The sequence below is a fragment of the Hyla sarda genome, chromosome 9 (genome assembly GCF_029499605.1).
Source record: "Hyla sarda isolate aHylSar1 chromosome 9, aHylSar1.hap1, whole genome shotgun sequence".
NCBI lineage: Eukaryota > Metazoa > Chordata > Amphibia > Anura > Hylidae > Hyla > Hyla sarda.
This window is the reverse complement of record NC_079197.1, coordinates 109,288,969-109,314,251: the sequence shown is the minus strand read 5'-3', so window position 1 is coordinate 109,314,251 and position 25,283 is coordinate 109,288,969.

Here is a 25,283-nt window from a genome sequence, read left to right as displayed (position 1 = left end):
GTGATTAAATCCTTACTGTATGGTGCCAAAACAATGAATACCATAACACTTTACTGTAAATAACAGCTCCATAAAATGTACTCCAATAACAGAGCTATAATGTCTAAATACAATTAACAAATACATTTGTAGTGGTTGCCTTACTCTGTGCCAGGCTATCTGTAGTGCCCCCTAAGGTGTGTTATGAGATGATATATGCTCATTAGGGAGCCTAGTGTGGTTATTCTGCCACATCCCTATAGACTTAAAGGGGCATTCCAGGCCAAAACTTTTTTTTATATATCAACTGGCTCCGGAAAGTTAAACAGATTTGTAAATTAAGTCTATTCAAAAATCTTAATCCTTCCAATAGTTATTAGCTTCTGAAGTTGAGTTGCTGTTTTCTGTCTAACTGCTCTCTGATGACTCATGTCCCGGGAGCTGTGCAGTTCCTATGGGGATATTCTCCCATCATGCACAGCTCCCGGGACATGACATCATCATTGAGCAGTTAGACAGAAAACTTCAGAAGCTAATAACTATTGGAAGGATTAAGATTTTTTAATAGAAGTAATTTACAAATCTGTTTAACTTTCCCGAGCCAGTTGATATATATAAAAAAAAGGTTTTGCCTGGAATACCCCTTTAAAACAGAAGGCGTATAGAGTAACAGTATAAAGCTCTAATGTGAACCTGCCAGCATGGATGAACAAGCAATGTACCAATTGTCCTGAGTTGGTTAGTCAGGGTGATGGAGCAAATATGTCTCACAATATTTCATTGTTAATAAATTGATTAGAATGAAATAATTTGAAGAAACTGACAGTATTTCTCTTAGAGATTTATGCCATACCCCCAAATGAGTAAAACTTAAAACCCATAGATAAAAATATCAGATTTCATTTAGGAGGTATTTCAGCCTAAAACACCTATCCCCTATCTGCCCAGTGGACGGATCCCTCACTATCTCGAGAACAGAAACCCAAGTCTCACCTTAGAATGGCTTCACAAAAGGTTCCGAGTTGCACTACTTTAGTGTATATACTGCTACCATTCAAAACGGGAAAAAGGATACCGTCTGTGGGTTTACAGGTAAAGGTGGGTCGGCCGGCAGTGCTAGGACAAATGATATTCAGAATCAAGGTATGCAATATCAGTAGAAAAAAAGCAATCCTGCACTCACCGCATGGGTACCGAATATCCAGCTCCTCTTAAGGGATTCTCCGGTGCTTAGACATCTTATCTCCTATCCAAAGGATAGGGGATAAGATGCCTGATCACGGGAGTCCCGCTGCTGGGGACCCCCGTGATCTTGCGCGCGGCACCCCGTTTGTAATCAGTCCCCGAAGCGTGTTCGCTCCGGGTCTGATTACTGTCGGTCATGGGGCCGGCGGCGTGTGACATCACGCCTCCGCCCCCGTGTGACCTCACGCTCCGCCCCTCAATGCAAGCCTATGGGAGGGGGCGAGACAGCTATCACACCCCCTCCCGTAGGCTTGCATTGAGGGGTGGGGCGTAATGTCACACGGGGGCGGAGGCATGACGTTACACGCCGTTGGCCCTGTGGTCTCCGGGAATCAGACCCGGCGCGAACACGCTTCGGGGACTGATTACAAACGGGGTGCCGCATGCAAGATCACGGGGGTCCCCAGCGGTGGGACTCCCACGATCAGGCATCTTAGGGGATAAGATGTCTAAGCACCGGAGTACCCCTTTAATGGTTCTCCGTCAGCTCAGCAGACATGTATGGAGTGGGGTGCTCAGAGGCGACTGCCGGCGGTTTCGCGCACAGTGATGATATCATCACTGTGTGCGAAACCGCCGATAGTTGCCTCTGAGCGCCCCACGCCATATATGTCTGCTGAGCTGACGGAGAATCGTTAAGAGGAGCTGGATATTCGGTACCCATGCGGTGAGTGCAGGATTACTTTTTTCTACTGATATTGCTCACCGTAGAATGGAGCAGTCACACATGCATGCCGCTGCTCCATTCATTGTCTACGGAGCTCCCAGAGATAAGCAAGTACAATGCTCAGCTCTCTAGACAATGTGCAGAGTGCCGGCACACTGCTCCATTACAAGGTGAAGCTCAGGTCTACATTCTCAATCTTACACATCCCTTATACTGTGGATAGGGAATAAGTGTTTTAAGGTGGAATTCCCATTTAAGTAGGGATAATATTACCACATACAATTCTATCATACATCCCATAATGTTTGTGCCATAGTTCCAACTCTGCAATTCAACCAAGAAAAAAGAAGTACACCATACAGCGCACACCCAATTATGTGAAAATAAAACAATATTTATTACATGATTCCAAAGTTAATCAAACAAACACACATTTAAAAATAAATAAAAGGCCCAAGAGGCCACTTCTCAACAGGGGGGGACTAAGACCCCTCCCAGGGCACCTGCACTATCTCTGTATGTATTGCACTGACCCTAATGGCCCAACAGTAAAAGATATAAACAGTAATACATGCATCGACTTCCCCCAGAGCAATATTAACAATACAACCTGTGCGGTATTAATACTTAAAGGGGTACTCCGGTGGAAAACTTTTTTTTTTTAATCAACTGGTGCCAGAAAGTTAAACAGATTTGTAAATTGCTTCCATTAAAAAAATCTTAATCCTTCTATTACTTATTAGCTGCTGAATACTACAGAGGAAATTATTTTCTTTTTGGAACACAGAGCTCTCTGCTGACATCATGACCACAGTGCTCTCTGCTGACATCTCTGTCCATTTTAGGAACTGTCCAGAGCAGCATATGTTTGCTATGGGGATTTTCTTCTACTCTGGACAGTTCTTAAAATGGACAGAGATGTCAGCAGAGGGCACTGTGGTCATGATGTCAGCAGAGAGCTCTGTGTTCCACTAAGCAAAGAATTTAGTGTAGTATTTAGCAGCTAATAAGTACTAGAAGGATTAAGATTTTTTTAATAGAAGTAATTTACAAATCTCTTTAAAATTCTTGATTTAGAAAAAGTTAATTAAAAAAAAAAAGAAAGTTTTCCACCGGAGTATCCCATTAATAACCAATACAACACTGGAAGGAAGAGGCCAGGGACAGTAGATGGAGAAATGAATCCAGGCAGGTGCCCTCCTAAGCCCCACATGTTGCATTACGTCAACCGTCTGTGACTTCCTCAGGGGTATTGTGGCATATTCCTCATTCTCAACTTATATTCATTGTCTGATTAACTAAACAATTAACATGGGGTGGTACCTGGTGGTCCGTGGTGCCACTCAAACATACATGCTCAGACGCCGGCGATCATCTGCTAGTATTTCCGGGTGATCGCCAGTTCACATCCGCTCCCACTCACAATACTCGTGCATGCGCCTCTGCCACTGCACATGCGCCTTTGAGTATTGTGACTGGGAGCGGATGTGAACCGAGGATCACCCAGAAATACTAGCAGATGATCGCCGGCGTCTGAGCATGTATGTTTGAGTGGCACCACGGACCACCACGTACCACCCCCTGTTAATTGTTTAGTTAGTCAACGGAGTTGAAGGCATTTTTTTTCCAAACCAACTGGTTCCAGAAAGTTAGACAGATTTGTAACTTACTTCTCTTTAAAAATCTTTATCCATCCAGTACTTATCAGCTGCTGTATGCGCCAGAGGAAGTTATGAATTTATTTTCGGTTTGACCACAGCCATCTTTTGACCCCTCTGTCTGTGTCAGGAACTGTCCAGAGCAGGAGAGGTTTGCTATGGGGATTTTCTCCTACTCAGCACAGTTCCTGATATGGACATTGGTGTCAGCAGAGAACACTTTGATCAGACAGAAAAGAACTATACAACTTCCTCTGTAGTATAAAGCAGCTGATAAGTACTGAAAGGATTAAAATATTTCATAAAAGTAATTTACAAATCTGTTTAACTTTCTAGCACCAGTTGATTTGAAAATTTGTTTTTCCACTGGAGCACTCCTTTAAGTTAACAGATCCCACTAATTTCAATGGGAGATTTTTCATCTCTGCTATCCACAGTTGTCATCAATTCCACCTCAAGGAAAACGGTCATCCTGTTCACCCACACTAAACCCAATACACAGGGTTACAGTGTAGGTGAAAACACCCCCCCTGTTGAGAAGTGGCCACTTGGGCCTTTTAATTGTTTTTAAATGTGTGTTTGTTTGATTAACTTTGGAATCATGTAATAAAGATTGTTATATTTTCACATATTTGGGTGTGCGCTGTATGGTACTTCTTTTTTCTTAGTTGAATTGCATCGTTATTGGTACACATAGTAGCACCCCATAACTAATCATTTTGGCTGAGCCCACTTTCCTTGTGTGTGTCGTTCGTAGTTCCCACTCTGACGTTCCTATATACAAAAATCATACATCCCTTGAGTGCAGATCAACCTAGTTTGAATAACCAATTCATTTATGGACACGATATGTCTGTACCTATAGGAAGTCCTGGAGGAATAAAGTCTGCTGAAGGAGAAACCGATGTACAGACACATTGAACTGTTTGTTTATATGTAAATTATGCATTTATATATGCTAATTAGGCTGTCACAGTGGTGTTGCAAGATGAAGGCTGTAGAGGGCGCTACATGTAAGAACTGCACCACAATGTTCTGTTTTATGTTATAAATCCAATTCTTCAAATTCTAAAGCTACTGTTGGGTTAATGCCCAATCTGTATCTACGGGCTCAAGAGATGGGAATCTGGGATTACTCATTTGGGATGCAATTCTGGGCAAGGTTGTGTCAAAGACATTATAAATTTACTGTCTGTAGCTTGCAAATGTAAAGTTGTCCTCAAAACTAAAGAAAACGAAATATTACAGTAGTTACTTATGAAACATTAGTACTATAGTGTATGGTCACATAAATCTGGATTTTTGGAAGCACATTCTGAATGGAAATCATGTGACAAATCAACATGCAATACATGGTATTGATATGAGAAAGTGACAGGAATGGTGGTCAGGGTCCCCAGGTTACCTGCGATATGAAGCTACCAGGTTTCAGGAAGTGCTTATCTCATTCAGGGAAAGCTGGGTAAGGCCCCTTTCACACTGCCGGTAAGCTCGGCCATCAAACTCTCTCTTTTTATATATTTTTTTGCATTTTGCCGGCCGTAATTTTGCTGGCAAATAACGGGTCCCGATGAACCCCATTGTATTCAATAGCAGCCGTTATTTTTGGAGAGAAAACCGGAGAAAAAGGCGGTGCAAGCACAATTTTTTCTCCGGCTTTTCTCGATCCAAAGCTGGGGAATCCAGAATAGTGTAAAATCCCTAGCAGAGCAGCGAAGTAACCTCTGGTAAACTCCATTTTTGGTCCTGTTTTTTCGTAAAATGGCAAGCAGGTTGGTACTGGGGCCTGTCATTCCATTCCTGGCCAGTCCATGTTTTCAGTGTGGCAAAAATCAGCACACAAGACAGATTGTTACTGGGCTTTAAAGGGGTACTTCGGTGGAAAACAATTTTTTTCATCAACTGGCTCCAGAAGGTTAAACTATTAGTAAATGACTTCTATTAAAAAATCTTAATCCTTCCAGTACTTATCAGCTGCTGCATACTACAGAGGAAGTTGAGTTGTATTTTTCTGCCTGACCAAATCATTCTGCCTGATGTGAACACAGTCTTACTGATATTTAATACTTTGTACAAAGCCTTTGTTGGTAATAACAGTTTCAAAACCCCTCCTGTATGTGTATGCATTGCTACTTCAGTGGTATTTAGTGTATTGGTGATTTATATGATATATTTAAGTTATGATTATGGTGTTCCTGAGGCAAATACATTATTTTTAAATCAATTGGTGCCATAAAGTTATAAGATTTGTAAATTACTTATAATTAAAAAAAAAACTCAAGCCGTCCAGAACTTATTAGCTGCTGCATAGAGGAAGTCACTTTTGTCTGTGTCAGGAATTGTCCATAGGAGAGGTTTGCTTCTGTTCTGGACAGTTCCTAACACGGACAAAGGTGGCAGCAGGGAACATTATTAACTATATGACTTCTTTCAGGGCATATAGTAGCTAATAAGCACTGGAAGACTAGTTTTTTTTTTAATTAATTTACAAATCTAGAACTTTCTGGTTTCAGTTATTTTTTAAACACATTATATTTTTAAAAAATCTAATCTTCCAGTACTTATCAGCTGCTATGTGCCCTGAAAGAAGTTATATATGGAGACATTTATCATTGCCTTTAGAGCAGTTTTTTTTGTTTAGATTTGTCTCTATTAAGGCTATTTTTTGCGCCTTTTAGATTTACGATTTTTTTAAAAGAGTGTACAGACCAGCTGTTAAGGGTTAGTCTTGTGCAGTAGTAATGAATTTATAAATTGCGACTTTTGCAAAACCCACTAAAAAGTAGCAATTCTACACCAGCCCAGACCTAGCGTAGCTTTTTCGTGTATGAGAAGAGTGATATTTCAGAAAATGTGTATCCTCCACAAAATTTATCAAATGCCCTGCGACCATTTAATACATTTGGAGGAGTCACGTAAATAAAATAAAAACGCAAAAAAAATAAAAAAGGACTAATAAATTTACTAAATCCCACACTTCTTCGTAAATGCCCCCCATAGTTCTTTTCAATCCAACACAGTTCTCCCTGCTGCCAACTTTGTCTGTGTCCGGAAATGTCTAGAGCAGAAGCAAAACTTTCCTGCCAACAGTTCCTGACACAGACAGAAGTGGCACCAGAGAGCACCTACATGACTTCCTCTGCACTATACAGCAGATGATAAATAATAGACAGCTTGAGATTTTTTTTAAATCAGCAGTTCAACAGTATAACAATTTCTAAATTATTATATACACTTAACCTGTTCAGGACCCAGGGCGTACGGGTACATCCTGACACCCTGGTACTTAAGGACCCAGGACGTACCTGTACGCCCGTGGGAATTTCGGTCCCCACCGCACGCCGGGTGGGGACCAGACCGGGGTGACTGCTGATATCGATCAGCAGGCACCCCGCGCAAATGCCCAGGGGGTCATCAGACGCCCTATGTCGGCGATCGGCGCAAATCGCAAGTGAATTCACACTTGCGATTTGAGCCTATTCCGGGTCATACGGGTCTATGGTGACCCGATGTCCCGGAAAATAAGGGGGATCGCGGTTGTCCACGACACCTATGATCCCCCTGAAGGGATAGGAGTGAGGTGGCTGCTATTGGTCGTCAAAAGCGACTACCAATAGCAGATCGGGGGCAGGGGGGTTAACTTTCGTTTTCCCCGTACTGCCCAACCACAATAGGCGGGGCAGAACGGGGAAACCGATAAGGACCGATGACGAAGTCCACTTAACCGTCGGTGGAGGCTACGGGACACGATCGGCTGCGGTGATCGGCGCGGGCGGCATGTCGTGCGACAGAAGAGGACGGCTCCCTGGATCCGACGGAAGCCGGTAAGTTGCCTAGCAACTTCTAGAGGGCTACAGTCTGAGAGTGGTCTCTAGACTGTAGCCCTCCAGATGTTGCAAAACTACAACTCCCAGCATGCCCAGACAGCTGTTTGGGCATACTGGGATTTGCAGTTTTGCAACAGCTGGAGGTCTACAGTTTAGAGACCACTACACAGTGATCTCTATACTGCCCTCTAGATCTTGCAAAACAACAACTCCTAGCATGTCCACACAGCAGTTTGCTGTCTGTGCATTCTGAGATTTGTAGTTTTGCAACATCTGGAGGTCCACAGTTGGGAGATCACTGTGCAGTGGTCTCTAACTGTAGCCCGCCAGATGTTGCAAAACTGCAAATCCCAGCATGCCCAAAAAGCTGTCATGGTATGCTGGGAGTTGTAGTTGCGTACCTCCAGCTGTTGCATAACTACATCTCCCAGCATCAGTACATGCTGGGAGTTGTAATTTTGCAACAGCTATAGGCACACTGGTTGGAAAATACTGAGTTAGGTAACAGAACCTAACTGAAGGTTTTCCAACCAGTGTGCCTCCAGCTGTTGCAAAACTACAACTCCCAGCATGCACGGTCAGGGCCAGATTAAGGCTGCCTGGAGGACGGAGCACTTCATTATGATGGACCCCCGACAGTCCCCCTTCCCTTCCACTGAGTGGAACAGGAGTCAGGCCCCCGTTAAAATAAAACGGGCTGCATGGTCTAAAATCATTTTAGTTCAGGTCACTCTTTGCAGCTGTTGCAAAGCTACAACCCCCATTATGTCTGGAGAGCTTCAGGCGTTATAGTAGTTGTAGTTTTGTAACAGCTGGAGCCTCATATACAGTGTCATCCATTATTACTGCAAAACTTAGAAGTGAGGAGAGATCTAATGGGACAGTCAGAAGAAAGCACAAACATAAAATGACTCACAGGAGACGTCTTCTCTGTTGTTTTTCCTTTTCTTCTTCATCTGGTCCAGACGCCATGTCTTCTTCCAGCTCCATCTTCCTCTGTAAAGTTTGACGCCTGGACATCATTGGTTCCTCACTCTGCCAGCCCATCCTCATCCTCTGTATAAAGACAACAATCATTATAACCCTACAAGAGACTGTGTTTTCCCCTGCTCATCATCCCCCCCCTTCTCATCATTCCCCTCCTGCTCATCATCCCCCCCCTGCTCATCATCCCCCCCCGCTCATCATTCCACCCCCTGCTCATCATTCCACCCCCTGCTCATCATCCCCCCCCTGCTCATCATTCCCCCCTCTCATCATCCCCCCCTCTCATCATTCCCCCCCTGCCCATCATTCCCCCATGCTCATAATTCCCCCCTGCTCATCATTCCCCCCTGCTCATCATTCCCCCCTGCTCATCATTACCCCCCCTGCTCATCATTCCCCCCCTGCCCAGCATTCCCCCCCCTGCTCATCATTCCCCCCTGCTCATCATTACCCCCCCTGCTCATCATTACCCCCCCTGCTCATCATTACCCCCCCCTGCTCATCATCCCCTCCCTGCTCATCATTCCCCCCCTTCACTGCTCATCATTCCCCCCCACTGCTCATCATTCCCCCCCCCCATCATTACCCCCCTTGCTCATCATTACCCCCCCGCTCATCATTACCCCCCCCCCGCTCATCATTGCCCCCCTGCTCGTTATTACCCCCCTGCTCGTCATTACCCCCCTGCTCGTCATTACCGCCCTGCTCGTCATTACCTCCTCTGCCTCATCATCCTCCCCCACTCATCATCCTCCCCTGCTCATTTAAAACAGTGACCAGCGGCGGCTCCTGTGGGCCCGCCCCGGACTCCTGCTTTTTCTATTTTTCATATTTACTTACCTGGCCGCGCTCGGCAGGCTCAGGTAGCGTCGGGTCTCGTGGGCTGTGACGAGTTACGTCTCCTGTGGCTCCTCTGCACGACGTCACTCGTCATTTTCTGCAGCGCTGGGGTGTAATGAAGAAAACTGTGCCCTGTGGCGGCGCGGCTGCCGGAAATGAGGAGTGACGTCCCTGACACTGTGCAAAGGAGCCGTAGGAGACGTCACTCGTCACAGCCCACATGACCCGACGCATCACCTGAGCCTGCCGAGCGCGGCCAGGTAAGGAAATATGAAATATAGAAAAAGCAGGAGTCCGGGGCGGGCCCACAGGAGCCGCCGCTGGTCACTGTTTTAAAGTGACCGCGGCCAGGCTATCGGGGGGCCCCGATCCGCTACTGAGCAGCCCGCAGGGATGTCCCGAATGTGACGGGGCCCCCTGCGGGCACGGGGCCCGGAGAAGGTGCTCCATGAGCGCCAATGATGATCCGGTCCTGTGCACGGTCTGTCAGGAGGTTTGCCCCTCCCCCCCATGTGAACGTACAGGATACATTCACACGGGCAGGTTTACAGTAAGTTTCCTGCTTCAAGTATGAGCTGCGTCAAATTTTTCGCCGCGCCGCAAATTTCTAGCGGAAAGCTCACTGTAAACCGCCGCCAGTGCGAACGTACCCTAAAAACACTACACTACACTAACACATAATAAAGGGTAAAAACACTACATATACACCCCCTTACACTCTCCCCCCCCCCCAATAAAAATGAAAAACTTATTGTAGGGCAGTGTTTCCAAAACGGAGCCTCCAGCTGTTGCAAAACAACAACTCCCAGCATTTCCGGACAGCCACTGACTGTCCAGGCATGCTGGGAGTTTAGCAACAGTTGGAGGCACCCTGTTTGGGAATCACTGGCATAGAATACCCCTATGTCCACCCCTATGCAATCCCTAATTTAGGCCTCAAATGCGCATGGCGCTCTCTCACTTCGGAGCCCTGTCGTATTTCCGTACTCGGGAGAAATTGCACTACACATTTTGGGGGGCTTTTTCTCCTTTTACCCCTTATGAAAAGGAAAAGTTTCATAACACCAGCCTGTTAGTGTAAAAAAATAAAAAAATTTACACTGACATGATGGTGTTGCCCCATGCTTTTTATTTTCACAAGTGTTATAAAGAAAAAAAGACCCCTAAAATTTGTAACGCAATTTCTCCTGAGTACGGAAATACCCCATATGTGGGCGTAAAATGCTCTGCAGGCGCACAACAAGGCTCAGGAGTGAGAGCGCACTATGTACATTTGAAGCCTAAATTGGTGATTTGCACAGGGGTGGCTGATTTTACAGCGGTTCTGCCATAAACGCAAAAAAAGAAATACCCACATGTGACCCCATTTTGGAAACTACACCCCTCATGGAACGTAACAAGGGGTATAGTGAGCCTGAACACCCCACAGGTGTTTAATGAAAATTCTTCAAAGTTGGATGGAAAAATGAAAAAAAAAATGTTTTCACTAAAATGCTGGTGTTACCCTAAATTTTTCATTTTTACAAGGAAAAATAGGAAAAAAGCCCCCCAAAATTTGTAACCCCATTTCTTCAAAGTAAGAACATACCCCATATGTGGATGTAAAGTGCTCTGCGGGTGCACTACAATGCTCAGAAGAGAAGAAGCACCATTGAGATTTTGAAGAGAAAATTTGTCCGGAATTGAAGGCCACGTGTGTTTACAAAGCCCCCATAGAGCCAGGACAATGGACTTCCCCACATGTGACCCTATTTTGGAAACGACATCCCTCATGTAATCTAATAAGGGGTACAGTGAGCATTTACGCCCCACAGGTGTCTGACAGATTTTTGGAACAGTGGTCCGTGAAAATGAAAAATTTAATTTTTGCACAGCCCACTGTTCCAAAGATCTGTCAAACGCCAGTGGGGTGTAAATACTCACTGAACCCCTTATTAAATTCTATGAGGGGTGTAGTTTCCAAAATGGGGTAACATGTGGGGGGTTCTACTCTTCTGGCACCACGGGGGGCTTTGTAAACGCACATGGCCCCGACTTCTATTCCAACCAAATTCTGTCTCCAAAAGCTCAATGGTGCTCGTCCTCTTCTGAGCATTGTAGTGCGCCAGCAGAGCACTTGACGTCCACACATTGGGTATTTCCATACTCAGAAGTAATGGGGTTACAAATTTTGGGGGTCATTTTCTCCTATTACCCCTTGTAAAAATGTAAAATTTGGGGAAAAACAAGCATTTTAGTGAAAAAAAAAAGTTTTTTTCATTTACACATCCGATTTTAACAAAAAGTCGTCAAACACCTGTGAGGTGTTAAGGCTCACTGTACCCCTCGTTGCGTTCCTTGAGGGGTGTAGTTTCCAAAATAGTATGCCATGTGTTTTTTTTTTTTTTTTTTTGCTGTTCTGGCAGCATAGGGGCTTCCTAAATGCGACATGCCCTCCAAAAACCATTAACAAACCTTTTGAATGCCATTTTGAATACTTTGAGGGGTGCAGTTTTTATAATGGGGTCATTTGTGGGGTATTTCTAATAAGAAGGCCCTTCAAATCCACTTCAAAACAGAAATGGTCCCTGAAAAATTTCGATTTTAAAAATTTTGTGAAAAATTGGAAAATTGCTGCTATACTTTGAAGCCCTCTGATGTCTTCCAAAAGTAAAAACATGTCAACTTTATGATGCAATCATAAAGTAGACATGTTGCATATGTGAATCAATATATAATTTATTTGGAATATTAATTTTCCTTATAAGCAGAGAGCTTCAAAGTAAAAAAAAAATGCAAAATGTTAAATTTTTTCATCAAATTTTGGAATTTTTCACCAAGAAACGATGCAAGTATTGACAAAATTTTACCACTAACATAAAGTAGAATATGTCACGAAAAAACTATCTCGGAATCAGAATGAAAGGTAAAAGCATCCCAGAGTTATTAATGCTTAAAGTGAAAGTGGTCAGATGATGAAAAAATGGCTGGGTCCTACAGTGAAAATTGGCTGGGTCATTAAAGGGGTACTCCGCCCTTGGCATCTTATTCAAAGGATAGGGAATAAGATGTTAGATCGCCGCGGTCCCGCTGCTGGGGACCCCGGGGATTGCCGCTGCGGCACCCCGCCATCATTACTGCACAGAACAAGTTCGCTCTGTGTGTAATGACGGGCGATACAGGGGCCGGAGCAGCGTGACGTCATGGCTCCGCCCCTCATGACATCACAGCCCGTCCCCTTAATGCAAGTCTATGGCATGGGGCGTGACGACCGCCACGCCCCCTCCCATAGACTTGTATTGACGGGGGCGGCCCGTGACATCACGAGGGGCGGAGCCGTGACGTAACGATGCTCCGGCCCATGTATTGCCCATTATTACGTGCTGAGCGATCTCGCTCTGCGCAGTAATGATAGCGGGGTGCTGCAGCAGCGATCCCCGGGGTCCCCAGCAGCGGGACCCCAGCGATCTGACATCTTATCCCCTATCCTTTGGATAGGGGATAAGATGTCTAGGGGCGGAGTACCCCTTTAAGGGGTTAAAGGGGTACTCCTGTGGAAAGCATTTTTTTTTTTTCAAACCAACTGGTGCCAGAAAGTTAAACAGATTTGTAAATTACTTCTATTTAAAACTCTTTATCCATCCAGTACTTATCAGCTGCTGTATGCTCCAGAGGAAGTTGTGAAGTTCTTTTCGGTTTGACCACAGTGCTCTCTGCTGACTCCTCTGTCTGTGTCAGGAACTGTCCAGAGCAGGAGAGGTTTGTTATGGGGATTTTCTCCTACTCTGGACAGTTCCTGACATGGACATTGGTGCCAGCAGAGAACACTTTGGTCAGACAGAAAAGAACTATACAACTTCCTCTGTAGTATACAGCAGCTGATAAGTACTGGAAGGATTAAGATATTTCACAAAAGTAATTTACTAATCTTGGAGTACTTTAAGTAAATAGATCCCAATAATTTCAATGGGAGATTTTTCATCTTTGCTATCCACAGTTGTCATCAATTCCACCTCAAGGAAAACGGTCATCCTGGTCACCCACACTAAACCCAATACACTGGCTTACAGTGTAGGTGAAAAGGAGACCGATGAGGGGTCAATAAGTTAAAAATGTACCTGTAGTCCAGAGCTGTGTCCCTCCGAAGACCCTCTTCTATCCCTGCTGAATTGCTGAAGAGGAGGTGGGCCCGCTGGGTGAATTTGAATATCTATTTGCACTGGTCACATGAGCACTTGTGCCTCCTGAGCGCTCACGTGACCAGTGCTAGTGAAATTCACCCAGCGGGCCCGCCTTCTGTGCGCAATTCAGCAGGGATAGAAGAGGGTCTTTGAAGGGACACAGCTCCGGACTACAGGTAAGTATTTAACTCATTGACCCCTCATCGGTCTCCTGTTCACCCACAGTGTAACCCAGTGTATTGGGCTTAGTGTGGGTGAACAGGATGACAATTTTCCTTAATTTCAATAATTTTTATGGAAAAGCAGAAATAACAGTGAAGTATCCCTTCCCCAATACCGTGCCACACCCCACCCTTCAATTCCCTGGTTGAACTTGATGGACGTATGTCTTTTTTCAACCGTACTATGTAACTATGTATATGGTGAACTAAGTAATGTCTTTTTGTCGCCATTTTTTTTTACATTGCTACTAAAAGAAAACGTAATGGAAATGGTTAAAAAATAACTGACAACGGTGATAAATGGATGTTTTAACCCCTTAAGGACTCAGCGTTTTTCCGTTTCCGTTTTTCCTCATCAACATCTAAAAATCATAACGCTTTCAATTTTGCACATAAAATACCACATGATGGCTTATTTTTTGCACCACCAATTCTACTTTGCAGTGACATTAGTCATTTAACCAAAAAATCCATGCCGAAATTTCATTTTGTAACTTTTGGGGGCTTCCATTTCTATGCAGTGCATTTTTCGGTAAAAATGACACCTTATCTTTATTCTGTAGGTTCATACGGTTAAAATGATACCCTACTTATATAGGTTTGTTTTTGTCGTACTTCTGAAAAAAAGTACATGCAGGAAAATGTTTAAAATTGTCATCTTCTGACCCCAATAACTTTTTTATTTCTCCGCGTACAGGGCAGTATGAGGACTCATTTTTTGCACCGTGTTCTGATGTTTTTATCGGTACCCTTTTTGCATTGATCAGACTTTTTGATCGCTTTTTATTCATTTTTTTATGATATAGAAAGTGACCAAAAATACGCTATTTTGGACTTTTTTTGCGCGTACGCCATAGACCGTGCGGTTTAATTAACAATATATTTTTATAGTTCGGACATTTGCATATGCGGTACCACATATGTTTATTTTTATTTTTATTTTTTTGTATGGGAAAAGGGGGTGATTCAAACTTTTATTAGGGAAGGGGTTAAATGACCTTTATTAACTAGTTTTTTTCACTTTTTTTTTTGCAGTGTTATAGCTCCCATAGGGGCTATAACACTGCACACACTGATCTTTTACACTGATCCCTGCAAAGCCATAGCTTTGCATGGATCAGCGTAATAGGGGCTCGATTGCTCAAGCATGTAGCTCTGGCTTGGGGCAATCAAACGCTGATGGGACACCATGGAGACAGGTAAGGGTACCTCCGCTCGCGTCCTAGCTGATCGGGACATCACGATTTTTTATCGCGATATTCCCGATCAGCCCGACTGAGCTGCCGGGAAGCTTTTACTGTCGTTTTGGACGTGGCGATCAACTTTGATCGCCGTGTCTGAAGGGTTAATAGCGTGCGGCACAACGATCTGTGCCGCGCTCTATTAGCCCAGGGTCCTGGCTATCATTAGCTGCCGGGACCGACCCGGTGTGATGCGGGGTCACGACCCCGTTTTAAACACCGGGACCGGGCGCCGGGCGTACAGGTATGCTCTGCGTCCTTAAGAGGTTAAGGAATAATAATGGATGTTAACAGTCTGTAATTTTTTTTTTTCCAATAAAACATTTTATTGAGTTTCAATGTATAAACATGACAAAAGGTAAACAATAGATAAGGCAAGTAGGTGAGAGTGTCAAAACACTTATACAACCGTAACAGCCCTGACATCAGAGATATAACAATGGTGATAAACGTGAAAAGAGCACATCCCTGCCACTGCAGGCGGGGGTCTACACTACTAGTGTCATCTGGGACAGGCAGCACCGAGAGAGCCACGACTTCGGGCATCGCCAGGTGTTTCCAGGATCCCCCGGGTAGGCGCCTATAAGCATGAAGCTAGGGGGAATGTGCGTGAAGTTCAGGTGGCGTGGCCGTTACTCTGGTAGACAGTATAAAGTGCAGCCTTATAGTATAACAGCTGGTATAACATGCTGGGCATGTATAAGTAGGGGAGGGGGAAGAGGGAGATAAGAAAAAGAGGGGGGGGGTAAGAAAAAGAGGGGGAAAGAGAGAAAGAAGGCAAGAAAAGAGTAGGGAGAAGTGAGAGACAAAGGTATGAGAGGACCTGAAGCTCATGATGCAGGACTTACCAAGCAACTTGGACCAGTCCGGAGAGCCCCCAACGGTCCGTAATTTTATCTTTAATTTTCACAAATCTTTTTAATTGGTTAACGACCAAGGACGTGTATACACGTCCTTGTGCCATTAACGTGCTATGGCGTGGCCAGCCCTCAGCTGATTTTTGTAGATGAGGGCTGGCGTTAATAGCCGACATGCGGTGATTGCTGCGGCCGGCTATTAACCCTTTATATCGCCGCTGTCAAAGCTGACAGCGGTGTCTAAAGAAACCTGTGAACACTCCCTGGTGGTCCAGTGGGGTGGATTGCCCCCCCCCGCAGCGTGATCCATTAAGACTGACCTCCTTGTATGACAATAAAGGACATTTCATAACGGATTTGCCCAACATTGATGTGAACATAGCCTAAGCGTGTTCAATACTTTTCCCTGTGTCATTTCACATTATTACACATAACTTAATTTTTGAGCTTATTTGTTTAGATTTTTTTTGTGTATGTATGAATTATTTGGGCTGTTACCAACATCTGGTAAAAATTTCAGGTCAATAGCACCTTTGGAAATATATTAAGTGAGAAAAATGGTGATGTGTTTTTAATCTTTATTCCACCTGCTTTGTGTGCCAGGCTACTACTACAAGGCCTAAAAATACATTTTCAAATAACAAAATCTAATGTGTGGTAACCATGGGCACAATCAAAAATATAACTATGGTATATTTTTTTATTTATTATAATATTTTCTTTTCTTCTTTAAACTGTTTCATGACCCTAATTTGCAGTGATATCACATTTTTTATTAAGATATTTATATGAAATACTTTATTGAAACATTGCAGTATTGCACAGCATGGTGTTTCTCAAGTACAGTATGTATATACTTGCTATTTACACATCTATTCATTGTCTGGGAGTGGAAAGTATGTTTTGTCTGGCAGCAATCTGCAGATGAATGCATTTCAGGCACCAACTGTCCACCCCCTATGCTTTCCTTTTACACCTTGCTGACCTACTCAATAGGTAAGTTAACCTACATAGCAATAACAATGGATGAGCCTTTCTCAGTTCACTGGGCCAATAAGTTAGGATATAAAGGAAAAGTAGGCTGCGAATGGTAAGTAGGTGATACTTGGCAATAAGGACTATGTTTTGGAAACACTTTCTATTGACTTTGAAAAAATGAAATAAAAATACAAGATAAAATGGCCATTGTACAATAGAAATATATTCGTGGCGGCACAGTCTCTTAAACCTGTAGAACTTGATCTAGATAAAATATAGGAGATAGATCAAATAATAAACAATCTTCAGAGTAAAGAAATGAGATGCACTCACCCAAGCCTTTATCTTTCGGCAAACTTTATTTCTTGTTCATAAAAAAGGACACAGCAGGTAGATACGGTGGGAGCAACCTCGCAGCGACAGAACTGTTTCTTGCGCGCCAAGCGCACTTCCTCGGGCTGCTGAACATCGGCAGCCCGAGGAAGTGCGCTTGGCGCGCAAGAAACAGTTCTGTCACTGCGAGGCTGTCCCCACCGTATCTACCCGCTGTGCCCTTTTTTATGAACAAGAAATAAAGTTTGCCGAAAGAGAAAGGCTTGGGTGAGTGCATCTCATTTCTTTACTCTGAAGATTGTTTGCTGTGCTTCTTCTCACTGGATTGCACCCCCGTATAGCCACCCAGGTGTTTCTATCTAGCTTCGGTCTCCCATAGACTCTATCTTTGGATTGCAGTGCCGGACTTACTTTTTCTTCCTATATTGAAGATTCAATAATAACTTCCCTAGGACATGTACAATTGTGGTGTCCACAGTCTCTGTTGTAATTTTACTATTATATTTTTCGCAGTGGCAAGTCGTATAAGGATCTTATGATAAAGTGAGTTTGGGGGCATGTTAGAGCTTTTTGGAATCACATCATGTCCTATTATCATCATTTTGATGAAATTGTTTGTCTATTGATATCAGTGGGAAAAAGCCAATTGAAAACAACATATAAAAAGTGCTGGTAACGTTTTGAGAGGGAGTACCTTACATGTAGTGCACTGGGATTGTTACTTAGAACGTTTCCTACTGTGTCACAAAATGTCAAAGAAAACAAAATCCTATTTAGGCAGAAAGAACACATACAAACATTTTTCCCAGCCTTTTGGTATCATAATGTCGCTGCTCTGTGAGATTGAGTCCTAGAGACTCTTATCTTTCAAGCAGGCAGCAATTTTGTGAACTGATAAAACCACTGCCTGCTAAAAGCGCAGAAGAGCTGACTGCTATATACTAGACAAGAGGAGATCCCCACATGTTTTCAAACCAGTTTTCTACAGGGACTAGTTAATTGATCGTATATCAGTTCATGAAGAAAACTACATATTTCATAAAGGGGTATTAGAATCATGCTGTATATAACCCAGTAAGATGATAAGGCCTATTGAAGGTCAAACAAGAGAAGGCTACATTTCTCGGTACTGCGGTTCATTGGCATGACTGAATAAATAGTTTAGTTTGTCAAGATATAAAGTGAAATGAAAGGGAAAAGCTTCTGATTTGTGAGGTTGTCTATAGGTAAGGGAATGCTAGCTTTACTGATCTTCTGATATCAACATCCAATATTTCTAAAACTCCATGAGATGGGAAATCCACAGATATTCAGACCTAAGTATAAATGATCTTTACCAACAGTTTACAGTTAACACAACATGATATCTCTTCTTAGGCTTGTTTCACACTAGCAAATTACTCCGTTTAGCAAGTTCCGTCGCTAGTTCCATCCTAAAATCAGCTGTCACTGGCTGTAACCAAATCCTATACGTCCGTTAGAAAATCCCATTATAGTCTATGGGATTAATTGGTACTCCGATTTCTAAATGACTTCTATTAAAAAATCTTAATCCTTCCAATACTTATTAGCTGCTGAATACTACAGAGGAAATGCTTTTCTTTTTGGAACACAGAGCTGTCTGCTGACATCATGAGCACAGTGCTCTCTGCTGACATCTCTGCCCATTTTAAGAACTGTCCAGAGTAGGAGAAAATCCCTGTAGAAAACATATGCTGCTCTGGACAGTTCCTAAAATGGACAGAGATGTCAGCAGAGAGCACTGTGGTCATGATGTCAGCAGAAAGCTCTGTGTTCCAAAAAGAAAAGAATTTCCTCTGTAGTATTCAGCAGCTAATAAGTACTGGAAGGATTCGGATTTTTTAATAGAAGTCATTTACAAATCTGTTTAACTTTCTGGCACCAGTTGATTTAAAAAAAAAAAAAAAAAAGTTTTCCACCGGAGTACCAGTGTAAATGGCCTCTAAAGGAGATATATCTTTGGGAAAAACTTATCCCGTGTCGGCCGCTGCTTTGTGTGGGGATTGCGACACGCTGCTCCTGGGGAGAGCCGGGGCCCCGTACAGAAGATTGTGGGGGGGTCCCAGCAGTCAGACCCACACCATGTAAACATTATATCATATCCTTTGAATAGCGGATACGTTTTCCCCATGATACTTCTCGTTTAAGAGCAGGGTTACATTAGCATCGTAATTTATGTTGTTCTGCTCCCTCATGGAGACTTAACAGTGTCTTTAATGCAGAATTGAAAACAGCTAAACCACCATGATGACATAACAAGTGCACATATGTTGTCATATGGGGCGTGACATCATAATGTCTGTGATACCATAATTACAAGACAGACTAAAACAAGGCACAGACACCGCTCCGTAGCGTGATAACGTTAAAACATAAGCAGGTGTGTGAAAGGTGGCACTTACCACATAAAGTTACACTCAACCAAGTGTAACTATGGAACAAGATATATGGTGTGCCTCTGCCTCTCCACATCTGTAATGAACCACGATATATAGCTGCCTCCAAACTTGCGATGGGAGTAAGAGGTGCTGGACACAACCACTGGAGAAGAACTCAGTTTAATCACCCATGATGCAACGCATTTCATAGTAAGATTGCTTCGTCAGAAGCAGTCTTACTGTGAAACACGTTGCATCATGGGTGATTAAACTGAGTTCTTCTCCAGTGGTTGTGTCCAGCGCCTCTTACTCCCGTCGCAAGTTTGGAGGAAGCTAAATATCATAATTACAAGATGGCAGCCATGTAGGTCATTATTGCTTCTAAAGGGGAAGTGATTCATTGTATATCATTAACCAGTACACTTATCCTTTAGGCACAATGGGGGAGATTTATCAAAACCTGTCCAGAGGAAAAGTTGCTGAGTTGCCCATAGCAACCAATCAGATCGCTTCTTTCATTTTTCAGAGGCCTTTTCAAAAATGAAAGAAGCGATCTGATTGGTTGCTATGGGCAACTCAGCAACTTTTCTTCTGCACAGGTTTTTATAAATCTCCCCCAATATATTTAAATAGCACCTTCAGATGCGAGATATTGCAATGAGCAATTTTTAGAGGTCACAGCTCATGACCCCAGCTCCATGATGTATTCACAAACATTAATGTGGACATATCCTTTTCATACAGCAGGTGTATTTAGGTATTTATTACCTTGTAAGCCCTATACCGTATGTGATCAGTTATTTGGGGATATTTTATATTAACAATACTTTGTAGTTTAAAAAAAAAAAAATATATATATATATATATATATATATATATATAATAAAACATTTCACTATTATGTATATAATACAAAGTTGATTATGTCACTCGCTTTGAAATTTAACAGGGTGGTCTGAGATTAGGCCTAAATGCCATTCTTGTTCGAATATGTGTCTAATATCGCAGCTCAGCAGTATTGCCGCTTCACGTAAAATTAAACTGTGAGCTGCAATGCAAGACCTTTTATTCTAATATTAGATAACCCTTGTACGTGTTAAAACCCTACAATTTAAAGCTGTCCACTATCTTCAGTATAAGCACATTGAAATACTCCTTACAAGGCCCCGCTCATACTGGACAACTAATAGATCAATACTGTCACCACACCTTTTCTTTGCCTTATGATATTAAGAGATTCCGACATTTATTTTCCTCTTCAAAAGTGCCACCTCCCTGCATTACTCTGTACAGCGATGAGACCTAAATCAGATCTGCTCTTCTTCTTGTCTTGAAATAAATTTAGAAATTGCATGAAAGTGCAGAGGCAGCAGCCTGAACGTGTGGGAGTAATATTTTATCATATATGTCTCTATCATGGGATCACATCCGTTTGCTACCCGGCGAGCACTCTGTAATGTAGACTATACTTGAAGCAGAGGCAATTAATCCTACAGATGCACCTGGTGTACAGAGGACAATAAATCATTTTCCACTTCACCCGTACTCTCCATCTGAACTTAAAGAGGTTTACTTGAAAAGTGTATCTGCGACAAGTACGAAACGCGTGGATCGGTTTCTTGTTGACCCGACTAAATACTGAAACCAGAGGTGTGATCTGTCTGCTTCTCCCTCATTCCTGTGGACTGGTTGTTAAAATCCCAACCGGTTTGCCGAAACAGGGAAAAGCTGTGCCCTGATCGTACACCACTGTTGTGAGCGGAGACTGTTTACCAACCACCATCCCTTGCTTATTCACCACTAATTCAGCAAAGAGAATAAGGCAGCATTGAGACATCATAACAGTGCCTTCTCCTGTCACACCTTTCACTGTGGCCTCAGGCCCCTGTTAGAATGCAGGGTTACTGGAAATTTGAATGCCACCCCTGATGTCCTGGGTCTTACTTTTATACCGGGCTAAAAGAAGTGTTCACCGGCTGCCAGATGCTGCTGGACCACACAGTACATAGTCCACAGTCAGATGGAGCGGGCTCTCTCAATAGACAGCAATGCATTTCCAAGTGGATTTTGGCAAAAGAATGAACATGTTCATTCTTTCAGCGGAGTCTGGGGTCTGGAATTTCCATAGCGGAGTGTCCACTAAGGAAATTCCATAATGTGAATAGTGCAGCGGAATCCCATTAAGAACAATAAGAGACTGCTGCACTGTATTTTCTAAATAGAATTTCAGAGCAGAATTTCGCTTGGAAGATACATAGTGTGAATGAGCCCTTAAATTGTCATGTGTATATATATGAGGAGTAGCAGTATTTCTGGCCATAATGGGGGAGATTTATCAAAACCTGTGCAGAGGAAGAGTGGTGTAGTTGCCCATAGCAACCAATCAGATTGCTTCTTTCATTTGAAAGAAGCAATCTGATTGGTTGCTATGGGCAACTACACCACTCTTCCTCTGCACAGGTTTTGATAAATCTCCCCAAACATGACTCATATATTCAATTTTTACCAGTGTTTCCACCTGAGGATATCACTAAGGATATGTTTACATGAGGAAGATACACTGTGTTTTTTTTATCTGGATTTTCTTTGTAGAATATCCACAGAGTACTCATATGCTACAGAAAACATCTGATAAAAAACAATCGACACAGAAATGAGGTTTCTGTTGTGCAGCATGTTAGTATTGCAGGTATGCTGTGGATTTGTTGCATATTTTCCCCATTGACTTGTTCCCATTGTTTTTGTGGTAGTTTTTATATGAAGTTCTTGTACTAGACCCTTCAGTGAAGACTTGACAAACTAGGCAGCAGCTGGTTTGGTTTCCTGACCTCTTGTCCTGTGTTTACATATATAGACCTAATATCCATGGACAAGACATAAGTAAATTAGCACTGCCCCCTGCAGGAGCAGTCCCAAAGATCAATGTTAAGGGACTAAAATATTAACTCAGCCAAATGCTTGTACCCTTCTATGATGTTTTGTAAGAACAATGGCTGACATTTATCATTGTCTTTAGACTGTTTTTTCCCTTACGTCCTAACCAGTAGCACAGATGGGGGTATTCCACCCCCCGCGAACTGGTAGGACAGATGGAAGTTTTATTGAACCTAATTAAACAATCAGTAAGACACACCCACAACCCCCTGTATAAGTAAGAGGGTCATCCTCTGCCTCATTGTGTTTTTTTCTGTCCTCCCGGACAGTGGGACAGATGGTGACCCCCTTACTCCTGTTGGAGGGGGGAGGTTTCTCTTACTTGCAGTTCTGGGCTTTTGCGAGCCCATCTGCTCCTATCCTCGGAGCCGCGACTCCAATCGCGGCCCCGGCCGGAAGTGCGTCAGCGGCGTCTGACGTCACTTCCTGTTTCTCTCTTTCGCTCCCGGCTCGTTTTTTGCGCCGTTTTTGCCAATAATGCGGCGAAACCGAGCGAGGAGCCTCTTCTATAACCCTCTAACTAATAGGGTTCCTTTTCCTCCTGTTTTTTGTAAGACAGGATTTCTCTTTCTGCAACTCCGCCTTGTGGGCGGAGTCTTGTTTTGGCGCCAGCCAGGAGGATATTTAAACTCCCCCTAGGCTGCCATTCAGCCTCCTAGAGCGCAGAGCTGTTGGTACTTCCACAGTCCTGTCTTTTTGAGTCTTAGTAGTGCATCCTTGCGGATACTACTGTTTCCCTATCTCTCTTACCTGGTCTCTTGCTGAGAACTTGGGTATTTTTATTATATTTTAGCTAGCCGCAATTTTTTCTTGCCGCTACATTATCTAATCACTCCTCTCATATTTACCTAGATATGTCGACCGAGGGCTCAGGGGATCGTGAAGGCTTGGCAAAAAGATCCGCCAAGCGCAAGCACCTCTCTTGCCATGACTGCAATACTCCCCTGGAGGATAATTATGAATTTTCCAGGTGCCCTCCTTGTAGGGCTAAGTCTCTACCTTCCCATCAGACTGAACCTACAGTCCAGGATATGTATGTGTGGGTCTCCTCTAACATGTCGGCTATGCAAGCCTCTATTGAGGAGCTGAAACACGTTGTCTCTCAGAAACGCGCCAGACCTTCTTCACCTCCCAGAATGGAGATGTCTGTGGATCAGGAGAGAGAAGAATCCAAGTCCTCCTCTTCGGATGAGGAGGTCACTGCATCTTATTTTTTTCCGCTGGAAAAGACCCAGCGTCTTCTGAGATCCATCCGGTCGGGGGACCAGGATGTTGATCCCGGGGAAGCCTCTACCTCCGCCTCTAAGGGACCTAGGGTCTTTAAAGCGGATGATACCCTTCTGTCCGTGCTTAGAACGGAATGGAAAAAACCAGAAAAGGGTCCGGTCTTAACTAAAAGATTTAAGACCATGTTTCCTATACAGGAATCTCAGCTTTCTTCCTGGGGCCCTGTCCCTAAGGTTGACATGGCAGTTGCCAAACTGTCCAAGAGGACAGTGGTCCCTGCCGAGGATGGGTCTTCCTTGCAGGATCCAATGGATCGGAAGGCTGACTGTGCCATGAGGCGCTCCTACTCCACTGCTTCTGCGTCTGCATCAGTGGCGATAGCTTGCTCTGAGGTAGCAAACTTTTTGAAGACCCATCTTTCCAACATCCAGTCGGATTTGGACCAGGGGGTTCCTAGAGATGAAATTCTTTCATCCTTCAAGACGTCCAATCTGGCCGTTGATTTTTTGTGCGATGCTTCCACCCAGCATCTTAAATTGGCCTCCAAGTCTATGGCCCTGGCTTCCGCTGGATGACGTCCTCTATGGTTAAAACCTTGGAAGGTTGACAACTCTTCCAAGAACACCTTATGTGCTATGCCTTACGAACCCGGCATTCTTTTCGGAGCTGAGCTGGACCGCATTATGGAGGGACTTTCTGACAAGAAAGGCAAGTCCCTTCCTTATTCCTCCTTTCGTGGTCGAGGCCGGCGTTCTGGGGGCGGATCAGCCCCCCAGCCTAAGCCTCAGAGAGAATGGGGTAATCAACGCCGGGGCGGAAAACGCTCCCGTGGCTCCAAAGACAACAGAAAGCTCTGACTGCGGGCTTCTACGAAGCTCTGGGTTCCTTGCCGAGGTGACCTTTCCAGTTTCCCATCCTGCCCCCCAGATTCCAGTTGGTGGTCGTCTTCACCACTTTTCAAGCGCCTGGTCCCTCCACATTCAGGATCCTTGGGTCCTGAGATTAATCTCGGATGGTTATTCGATAGACCTCGAATCAATTCCCCCATCCAATTATGTGGAGACAAGAGTTTTTTCACCAATCAAACAGGGGGCGCTAGAAACCTACATTCTGGAATACATCCAGAAGAATGCCTTAGAGGAAGTTCCTCTTTCAGAACGGGGGTCAGGAATTTATTCTCCAGTCTTCCTAGTTCCCAAGGTAACAGGAGACTGGCGGATGATTATAGATCTGAGATATCTCAATCAGTATGTGAAGCACAAACGCTTTCGTATGGAAACTATTCAATCTGTGGTCAACCTCATCTCGCCAGGGGATTACCTGGCTACTCTGGATCTAAAGGATGCTGTTACGCCGAGCGCTCCGGGTCCCCGCTCCTCCCCGGAGCGCTCGCTTCACTCTCCCCGCGGCAGCGCTCCGGTCACGTCCTCTGACCCGGGGCGCTGCGATTCCGCTGCCAGCCGGGATGCGATTCGCGATGCGGGTAGCGCCCGCTCGCGATGCGCACCCCGGCTCCCCTACCTGACTCGCTCTCCGTCTGTTCTGTCCCGGCGCGCGCGGCCCCGCTCCCTAGGGCGCGCGCGCGCCGGGTCTCTGCGATTTAAAGGGCCACTGCGCCGCTGATTGGCGCAGTGGTCCCAATTAGTGTGTTCACCTGTGCACTTCCCTATATCACCTCACTTCCCCTGCACTCCCTTGCCGGATCTTGTTGCCTTAGTGCCAGTGAAAGC